General features: G+C 46.8%; 1 long non-coding RNA gene across 1 annotated transcript; it reads right to left on the minus strand.

Annotated features, from left to right (window-relative positions):
- Positions 1–578: 578 nt before the first annotated feature.
- LOC146403811 (uncharacterized) lies at positions 579–8438 on the minus strand. The gene is made up of 2 exons (XR_014843066.1): positions 8091–8438; positions 579–2576 (listed from the first exon to the last, which is right to left on the minus strand). It is a non-coding gene; the product is annotated as an uncharacterized LOC146403811 (long non-coding RNA).
- Positions 8439–9309: the final 871 nt, after the last annotated feature.

Below are 9309 nucleotides of genomic sequence, written 5' to 3' on the forward strand. Positions count from 1 at the left end.
AGGGAAAAAAGTTATTCAACTGGCCAACTGATGCATTAAATTACTACTTCCAGATGGTGATTATTCAGCCCTCACTGCTAAGGATGTTATTTTTATTTTTTGGCCTTATTTTATTTTTATTTTATTATTTTTTATATAATGATTTTTATTTTTTTCCATTATAGCTGGTTTACAGTGTTCTGCCAATATTCTACTGTACAAGTTGACCTAGTTACACATACATGTATACATTCTTTTTTCTTACATTATCATGCTCCATCATAAGTGACCAGACATAGTTCCCAGTGCTACACAGCAGCATCTCATTGCTAATCCATTCCAAAGGCAATAGTCTGCATCTATTAATCCCAAGATCCCAATCCATCCCACTCCCTCCCCCTCCCCCTTGGCACCCACCAATCTATTCTCCAAGTCCATGATTTTCTTTTCTGTGGAAATGTTCATTTGTGCCATATATAAGATTCCAGATATAAGTGATATCATATGGTATTTTGCTTTCTCTTTCTGACTTACTTCACTCAATATTGTTGTGGAAATCACAAAAACCGTGGCAACAGGAGACAAACAGCACTCGGAGATATGGAAAAGCAAGGTTTATTCAGCACCGGTGCGGGCTCAGAGGAGTCACCTCTAGAGTCTGAGCACCAGGTCTTTGTTCTCAGTAACTTTTATACACTACAAGGTCTTGATTTTCCCATGTAAGCATCCCGGACCTCCCCCATCCCCAAGCAGACAGTGTTCCTCCCCAAGAAACTGAGCAACCAAGGTTGCAGAAGTGGAACTGATAAGCAATGCTGGGTACCTGGTTAGCAAGGCTGCTGGCTTGGACAGAGGGCACACAGTTGTTACATTATTACAAGAAGGGTGGCATAGTGATGAGCAAAGCTGGAAAGGCTTGCAGCTGCCTTCTTAGCCAAGGGGGGGGATTGTTTTTTAGTTAAAACTCCATTTCATTCCCCCCTCTTGATGTTTAGGGTGCATCTGCACCCTTTATAGATCATCATCAGTCATAACCCTTTGGTAGCCTCTGATAAGTAGCAGGTGGGAGGCTGTTTTTTTTTTTAACCATGCTTTTTATAAAACCTTTTATAATATTTATCAGGAGAGTTACAAGGCAGGGAACAAGTAGGCACCCTGTGAGTATAACCATGATTATTTCAACCATTGTCTTAATTTCTCCCAACCAAGAGAACCATTTACCAAAGAGACTGTCTGTATCCCATCCTTTCCAAGTTTGTACAGGTACATGGGCAAGTTTAGTCTTGTGGTCAGCAATTTCTTCTACCACCTTTCCAGTGTCATCTATTTGTAGACAATTACTTAAGTTAAAATTTTCACAAACCCCTCCTTCAGAAGCAAGTAAATAATCCAAGGCCAAGTGATTTTGGTAGACTGTACTGTTCATTTTAGTTTGTTGTTGGGCCAATATAGTCAAGGCCCTTGCAGTGTCATTTGTTATAAGTTCCAAAACCGCCTGTAGTCTGATGATGCAGTTCAGCATATAGATAGGGGTGTGAGCCATCCTCTGCCCAGGTGGCAGGCCCATAATATTGAATTATCCATCCTGGGGGCCATTCATCATCTTTCCAGTCTCCAATTTGGAGAGCCCTCCGGTCTCTCTGGGCACCCTGTGCCCTATATATAGGAATTCCCAGTTGCTCCCCTAGTGACAGCGGGAGCAGGAAGAAGGAAGGTCTGATTGTTCCCAGTACACATGCCCCAGCCCAATTTGGGGGGAGTATGGAATAGGCCATTTTTCCACAAATTCAATATACTCCCTTTGGTGCCTGCCACTGGATATTATATCTTTCCATGCTTGTCGAAGGAGGGAAAAGTTAGACAAGGGATTAGGCTTCGGCTCTGAGAGATTGAAGGATGACCACCATTGAGTCTTTTGGGCAGTCAGATTATAATACCTTAGGCCTAAACATGTTAGGCTTTCAACTGAAACATTAAACTGTCCTCCCCGCCTCGCAAGACAATTTTTCCCTATAATGGCAGTTTTGAGGAGCCATACCCCATCAGTGAGTTGGGGGTATGCAGTCTCATTATGAGGCTCTAATGGGTCCATTTCTCTGGCTTGCCAAGGCCAGTGGTCTCCTGTGTTCATTCCCCCGCATACATAACAAGAGGAGACCTTGAGAGTTTGTGCAATAGTTTTTGCTAGGGCTAAGAACAAGTTCTTAGTTGTGACCAGAATGGGAGGTGGGGTGTTTTTTATCTCTTCATAAAAGGAATGAAAGACCCTGTGAGAGGCAGCTTGGAGCGCAAACGTGATTTTCTGGAAATGTAGTACAGCTCCAGGGTCAAGGCCTCTTTCGTCAATGCGAATGCTTATTTTGAAACCCTCCTTCCATTTGGGCTCACAGGCAGCTGATTTCTCAAGCTTCAGCCATGCGTTGACTGACCAGCTTCTGGTGTGGTCAGAGCAGGGCTTTGAGATTGTTGTCTCCTTCTCTGTATTGTCAGGCAAAGAGGTCTCTCTGGATCGAGGGCAGTCTCCCACTCTCCACGGTCATCAGCTGGGCCAGCCGGTTTAACTCTATAATGATGGATCCAAGCATCTATTCCTGTTACTTTAAGAGCAGTGGGGGTGGTTAGTATTACAGTATAGGGGCTCTTCCATACCAGCCTCAAAGACTCCTTTTTCCAGTCCTTTGTCCACACCTGGTCCCCCTGCTTGTGGGGGTGTACTGTTATACCTAAGGACACAGGTATTCTGTCTGTGACCCATTTATATAACCAAGAAATAGTGAGCCCCAGTCCTTGTAATTGTTTATGTAATTCCAAGTCTCGCAACTCCCTGGTGTTTCCTTTTAAACTGATTAGTGGAGGTGGCCTTCCATATAAGGTTTTAAATGGCGAGAATCCTATTCCCACTCGAGGTGAGCATCTCACTTTTAAGGGGGCCACCAGCAACATGTCTATCCAGGGCAAGCCAGTTTCCTGACATAGCTTTGCCAGTGTCTGTTTAAGGGTTTGGTTCATGTGTTCTACTTTCCCTGAACTTTGAGGGTGATAAGCAGAATGTAGTTTTTATCAGATCTGTAAAGCTTTTGCCACCTGTTATACTGTTTTGGCCACAAATGCCAGTCCATTATCTGACCCAATGGTCAGAGGCATTTCATATCTGGGAATAATGTCTCTCAGGAGTGCCTTAGTTACTTCCCTTGCCTTTTCAGTTCGGGTAGGGAAGGCCTCTACCCATCCTGAAAAAGTACAGATAAAAACTAGTAAATATTTGTACCCTTCATTAGGGGTGACTTCAGTGAAGTCCACTTTTATATCATCAAATGGGGACAGTCCACAGTGTTGTGCCCCAGCTGGTCTGTGGGGCCCCTGGTGGGCATTATTCTGTAAACAGGTTATGCATCTTTGGGAGACAGAGGAGCAGAGTGCAGGAAGACGAGCAATGAGATAGTACCAGCCCAGTAGGGTCTCTAAGGCAGTTTTGCCCATGTGGGTTAGCTCATGTTGTTGGTGGACTAGTTTGTAGGCCAGCTGTTCTGGAACATAAACTCGGAGGTCCTGTGTGACCCACCATCCCGTTTTAATTTTAGTTCCTCCTTCCTCCCTTATCCATTTTTCTTCCTTTGGAAAATATCTGGGGACAGATGGCACTTCTGGGGCCAGCAAGACCTTAGGTTTGTCTGGCTGTTGTCCCCGGGCTGCCTGTCTGGCAGCTGCATCAGCACTACGGTTTCCTTTTGTCACTGGGTTTGGTGGCCTTTACAGTGGATAACTGCAACTTCTTTAGGTTCCCATACTGTCTCTAGAAGCTTTAAGATTTCAGCCTGGTTTTTAATCCCTTTTCCTTTAGCAGTGAGGAGTCCTCTTTCTTTATATAAGGCTCCATGGACATGTAAGGTTGCAAAGGCAAATCGTGAGTCGGTATAGATATTAACTCACTGGTCTCGGCTGAGTTCCAGTGTTCTGATTAAGGCCCATAATTCTGCTCTCTGTGCTGACCAGCCTTGAGGAAGCACCTCTGCTTTTATCACTTTTAAGTCAGATACCACAGCATATCCTGTCCTCCTTTTTTCATCCTCCATAAAGCTGTTGTCATCAGTATATAAAACCAGGTCAGGATTTTGGAGTGGTTTATCAGTCAAGTCAGGTCTGCTGGAAAACACCTCATCTAGTACCTCCAGGCAGTTATGGTCTGGGGGTCCCGCTTCATCTGGCAGAAAAGTAGCTGGGTTCAGAGTTCGTACAACCTCCAGGTTTACCCGTGGATTTTCACATAGTAACCCTTGATATTGAGTCATTCGTGCATGTGTGAGCCAATGGTGGCTCCTGGTATCCATTAGGGTTACAACTGAGTGTGGGACTTTAACATTGAGGTTTTGTCCCAGGGTCAACTTGTCAGCCTCTCTTACCAACAAGGTGGTAGCTGCCAGCGCTCAGAGGCAGGGAGGCCATCTGGCAGCAACTGAGTCAATTTGTTTAGACAGATATGCCACTGGTCTCCGCCAAGGCCCAAATTCTTGAGTTAAGACTCCCAAAGCCATCCCATTTTTCTCATGAACAAAAAGGTTAAATTCTCTGGTTATATGAGGAAGTCCCAAGGCTGGAGCCTCAGTGAGTTTTGTTTTGATTGTCTGAAACACTGTCTCTTGGCTTGGTCCCCATTTAAGGGGAGCCTTTTCTTCCCCTTTTAGAGCCTCATACAGAGGCCTGACCAAGTCTGAAAACCCGGGGATCCATATCCAGCAGAATCCTGCTGCCCCTAGGAACTCATGAACCTTCCAGCGGGTGGTAGGAACAGGAATGGCACAAACTGCCTGCTTTTTTCAGTCCCCAGCATTCGTCGGCCCTGCATGATATTGAAGCCCAGATACTTGACTTGTTTTTTACAGATTTGTGCCTTTTTCTTTGATACCGGATACCCTGCCTCCATCAGTAGGGAAAGGAGAATTCTTGTTCCCTCTAGGCACTGAGCCTCCTTGATGCCAGCTAGTAAGAGGTCATCAACATACTGTAGCAAAACACAGCCCAGTTTTTGTCCAGGAAATTCAGCCAGGTCAGCAGCTAAGGCGCCGCTAAAAAGAGTGGTTGAGTTTTTGAACCCTTGTGGGAGTCTTGTCCAGGTGAGCTGTTCCTTTGTCCCTCTATGTGGATTTTCCCATTCAAAAGCAAACAAGGGCTGACTGGCAGGTGCCACCCGGAGGCAGAAAAAGGTGTCTTTTAAGTCCAGGCAAGTAAACCACTCAGCAGTGGAGGGGATCAGCCCTAGCAGGGTATACGGGTTAGGGATGGACGGGTATAATGTGACTATTTTTTTATTTATGGCTCTCAAGTCCTGTACTGGGCGGTAGTCCTGTGTTTCCGGTTTTTTCATGGGCAGTAAAGGGGTGTTCCAAGGGGACTGACATTTTATTAACAGTCCATGCTGAAGCAGCCTATCCAGGTGAACCTGGATTCCCAGTCAAGCTTCTCTGGGAATTGAGTATTGTCGTAGCTTTACCAGTTGAACTCCGGGTTTTAGATCAATCAAGACAGGAACATGGCATTTTGCCAGTCCTGGTGGGTTTCCTTTAGCCCAAACCAATGGGTATTTAGTCTCTAGTTCTGGGGGAATGGTCCCCATTTCTGAAGGGGAAGAGTACAAGCGCCATTTCTCTTCTCTTTTTACAGCAAGAGCCATGATTAAAGGAGAGGGGGGGGTTCTGTCAATTTGAGTTGGGCTGATCCATCAGTAGAAAAGGAAATTTGTGCCCCCATTTTAGCCAGAAGGTCTCTTTCCATCAGGGGGACTGGGCAGTCAGGCAGGTAAAGAAATTCATGTATTACTTCATGGCCTCCTAACCGACATCGTCAAGGACCGCTGAAGGGCCTGTGGGTTTGGTTACCTGTGGCCCCAACAATGGTGGTTTCTTTCCCCGAGAGGGGAGCTACAGGTTGTGTAACCACAGAAAGTTTGGCACCTGTGTCAACCATAAAGTCTATGGGGTGGCCCCTTACTTGAATTCTGACCATAGGCTCTCGGGGGCCCAGTTGGAGAGAGCCTGGTCCCCCCAATCAGACTCAGCTAGGCCGATCAGGTTGGGGCTGAATGGCTCAGATCGGTACTGGCTAGGTGGGGCCTTGGTCTTTTTCTCAGGACGGTTGGGGCATTCATTTTTCCAATGTCCCTTTTTTTTGCAGTAAGCTCATTGGTCATGTTCCAGGGGACTCCTTTTCCCTGGCCTTGTGCCTTGTCCCTTACGGGGTGGTCCCACTGGGGGCACCGGTTTTGACAGGGCAGCTGCCGGAAGAGTCACTTTTTGTTTTATTCTCTTTTCTGCATCACGGCGGGCCACTTGGTCTTGGTTAATAAAAAACTTGTTGGCTATTTCCAACAGTTTAGTGGCATTCTCTCCTGCAAATCCTTCTAATTTCTGTAGCTTTTTATGGATATCTGATTGGGCCTGTCCCACAAAGGCAGCATTTATCATCCGTTGCTTCTCAGGGGCCTTGGAATCAAAAAGTGTGTAGCTTTGGAAAGCTTCACATGGTCTTTCACAGAATTTGGCTGGGCTTTCATTCGGCTCTTGCAGTATCTCACTGATCTTAGCTATATTAGTAGGGCTTTTAGCTCCAGCTTTTGCCCCCTGTAGGAAGGCCTGCTGGTACCTCTCTAGGTTACATTTCCCTTCTTCAATGTCATAGTCCCAGTGGGGGTTTTCTTCTGGGAAGGCTTCCCTCACCCAGTTTGCCAAGTCTGTTTGACCCCCCGCATTGGCCTGAAGCCATTTTTGGGCTTCTGTTACAATTCGCCAGCGCTCTTCAGTGTCAAATAGAGTGAAAAGGAGTTGCCGGCAGTCTATCCAGGTGGGACAGTGTGTCTGGAAAATGAATTCTAAGAGATCAATCAGTGCCTGAGGCTTTTCAGAATATGAGGGAGTATGGTGTTTCCAGTTGAGGAGATCAGCAGTGGAAAAGGGCTGGTAATAATAAAAATGTCCCCCCTCTTGTATGGTCCCATCGGGGGCGACTTGCTGTGGTCCCCGTGTCTCCTGTAAGGGCATTTGTAATGCTGGAGTGGCTGCTCCCTGAGCTGACTGGAGATGCCTGCTAATAGGTTCTGGAGAATCTGGCTGCAGGGGTGATATCACCTCGGGAACTTCAGAAGCAGAAGGAGGAGGAGAAACAGAAGGCAGTGGGCTATCTGGTATCTGGGGACCTTCGGCTCCCGGAGGTGGGGCCAGCAGCACATAAGGTGGTGGCATAGGGGGTGAGTCCTCAGGTTCCCCTTGATAAATAGGTGGCACCTTTTTTTTGAGACAAGGTTTTCTTCTTGGACTGGGCTACTAGCACCCTACACTGTCCCTGGTCTGTGGTGCAGAACCGAACGCATGGGGACCTCAAATAGGCAATTTCCAACCATTGATTAATATGCAGAAATTGGTCTGGGTGTCCAGGGTCTCCTGTTATAACATTATATACTGCTGTAACTGTGAACACATCTAAGGTCCCTTCCGGAGGCCAGCCAATACCAAAGGAGGGCCACTCTAGGGTACAGAGGGTACACAGTTTTCCAGGACTCAGCTTAACACCATAATCTCTAGAAAACCTTTCTTAAAATTCTTAAACATATACTCTAAGATAGTGGGCTTGGAAGCCGATTTACCCATTGTGTGAAGTCCCACCCCGTGCCGGTGACGCAAGACAAACTGTGAGGACAAGGCCTCAGGTAACAATCGCTTCGTCCATCTGACCACTCCCCCGGAGGAGATATTTCAGGCGCCTCTTATCATAGGTGGGGCTGTATAAACCCCAACGTCAGGTTCCCCCGAAGAGGGCCACCATAAGCCGTATGAGGGTCGCCACGGAACTGCAGGTTAGGACTCACTCTGGCTCCGTACTCCAAAGACGGTGGAGCACGGGCTCTTGTTCTCTCCAGTCACTCACTCTCTCTCTCTCTCTCACACACACACACACACACACACACACACACACACACACACACACACCAGAATTGACAAGCCTCCTGATCCCAAGGGAGCAAACCCTGACCTGAGTGACCCTTTGGTCACTGAGAGGTGATCAGTCTCTCCTTCCGCCGTATGGCGGGTCCTGACTTGGGCAGATGTCCCTGGGGCACTCACCAGTCTGACGTCCTGTCCAGGAACCTGTTTCCACTCTCCTTCTGAGTCTGTTTGGGAAGTGGTGTGGGCCAAGGCCACGGCCCGAGTGAGGGTCTGGATCCGGCAAAATGGCTGATGCGCTCTATCCACCTGTCACTGGGCTGGCGACTGTGGCCTCCCCCAGTTCCCTGACAATGGTAGCAAAAGAGGCCAGCTCCGTTGTCGGCTTCCCAGCCAATGCACAAAAATGTTGTGGAAACCGCAAAAACCGTGGCAACGGAAGGAGACAAACAGCACTCAGAGATATGGAAAAGCAAGGTTTATTCAGCACCAGTGCGGGCTCAGAGGAGTCACCTCCAGAGTCTGAGCACCAGCTCTTTGTTCTCAGTAACTTTTATACACTACAAGGTCGTGATTTTCCCATGTAAGCATCCCGGACCTCCCCCATCCCCAAGCAGACAGTGCTCCTCCCTAAGAAACTGAGCAAGCAAGGTTACAGAAGCGGGACTGATAAGCAATGCTGATTAGCAGGGCTGCTGGCTTGGACAGAGGGCACACAGTTGTTACATTATTACAAGAAGGGTGGCATAGTGATAAGCAAAGCTGGAAAGGCTTGCAGCTGCCTTCTTAGCCAAGGGGGGGGGGGGTTGTTCTTTAGTTAAAACTCCATTTAAATATGAGAGTCTCTAGTTCCATCCATGTTGTTGCAAATGGCATTATTTTGTCCTTTTTCATGGCCAAATAGTATTCCATATATATACACCACATCTTCCTAATCCCATCAACTGTTGATGGACATTTGGGTTGTTTCCATGTCTTGGCTATTGTTAATAGTGCTGCAGTGAATGTGTAGGTGCATGTGTTTTTTTTTAAGGAAAGTTTTCTACTGATTGCTGGGTCATATGGTAGTTCTATGTATAGTTTTCTAAGGTACCTCCATACTGGTCTCCATAGCGGTTGTGCCAATTTACATTCCCACCACCAGTGCAGGAGGGTTCCCTTTTCTCTGCACCCCCTCCAGCATTTCTTATTTGTGGACCTGTTAATGATGGCCATTCTGACTGGTGTGACGTGGTACCTTGTGATAGTTTTGATTTGCATTTCTCTAATAATCAGCAATGTTGAACATTTTTTCATGTGCTTGTTGGCCATCTGTATGTCTTCCTTTGAGAAATATCTATTCAGGCCTTTTGCCCATTTTTCAATTGGGTTGTTGCCTTTTTTGCTGTTGAGTTGTATA

Source organism: Sus scrofa, chromosome 4 (genome assembly GCF_054392235.1).
Source record: "Sus scrofa isolate SSC_HxYL_T2T_F1_AM1 chromosome 4, Sscrofa_HxYL_maternal_Yorkshire_Landrace_v2.0, whole genome shotgun sequence".
Taxonomy (NCBI): domain Eukaryota; kingdom Metazoa; phylum Chordata; class Mammalia; order Artiodactyla; family Suidae; genus Sus; species Sus scrofa.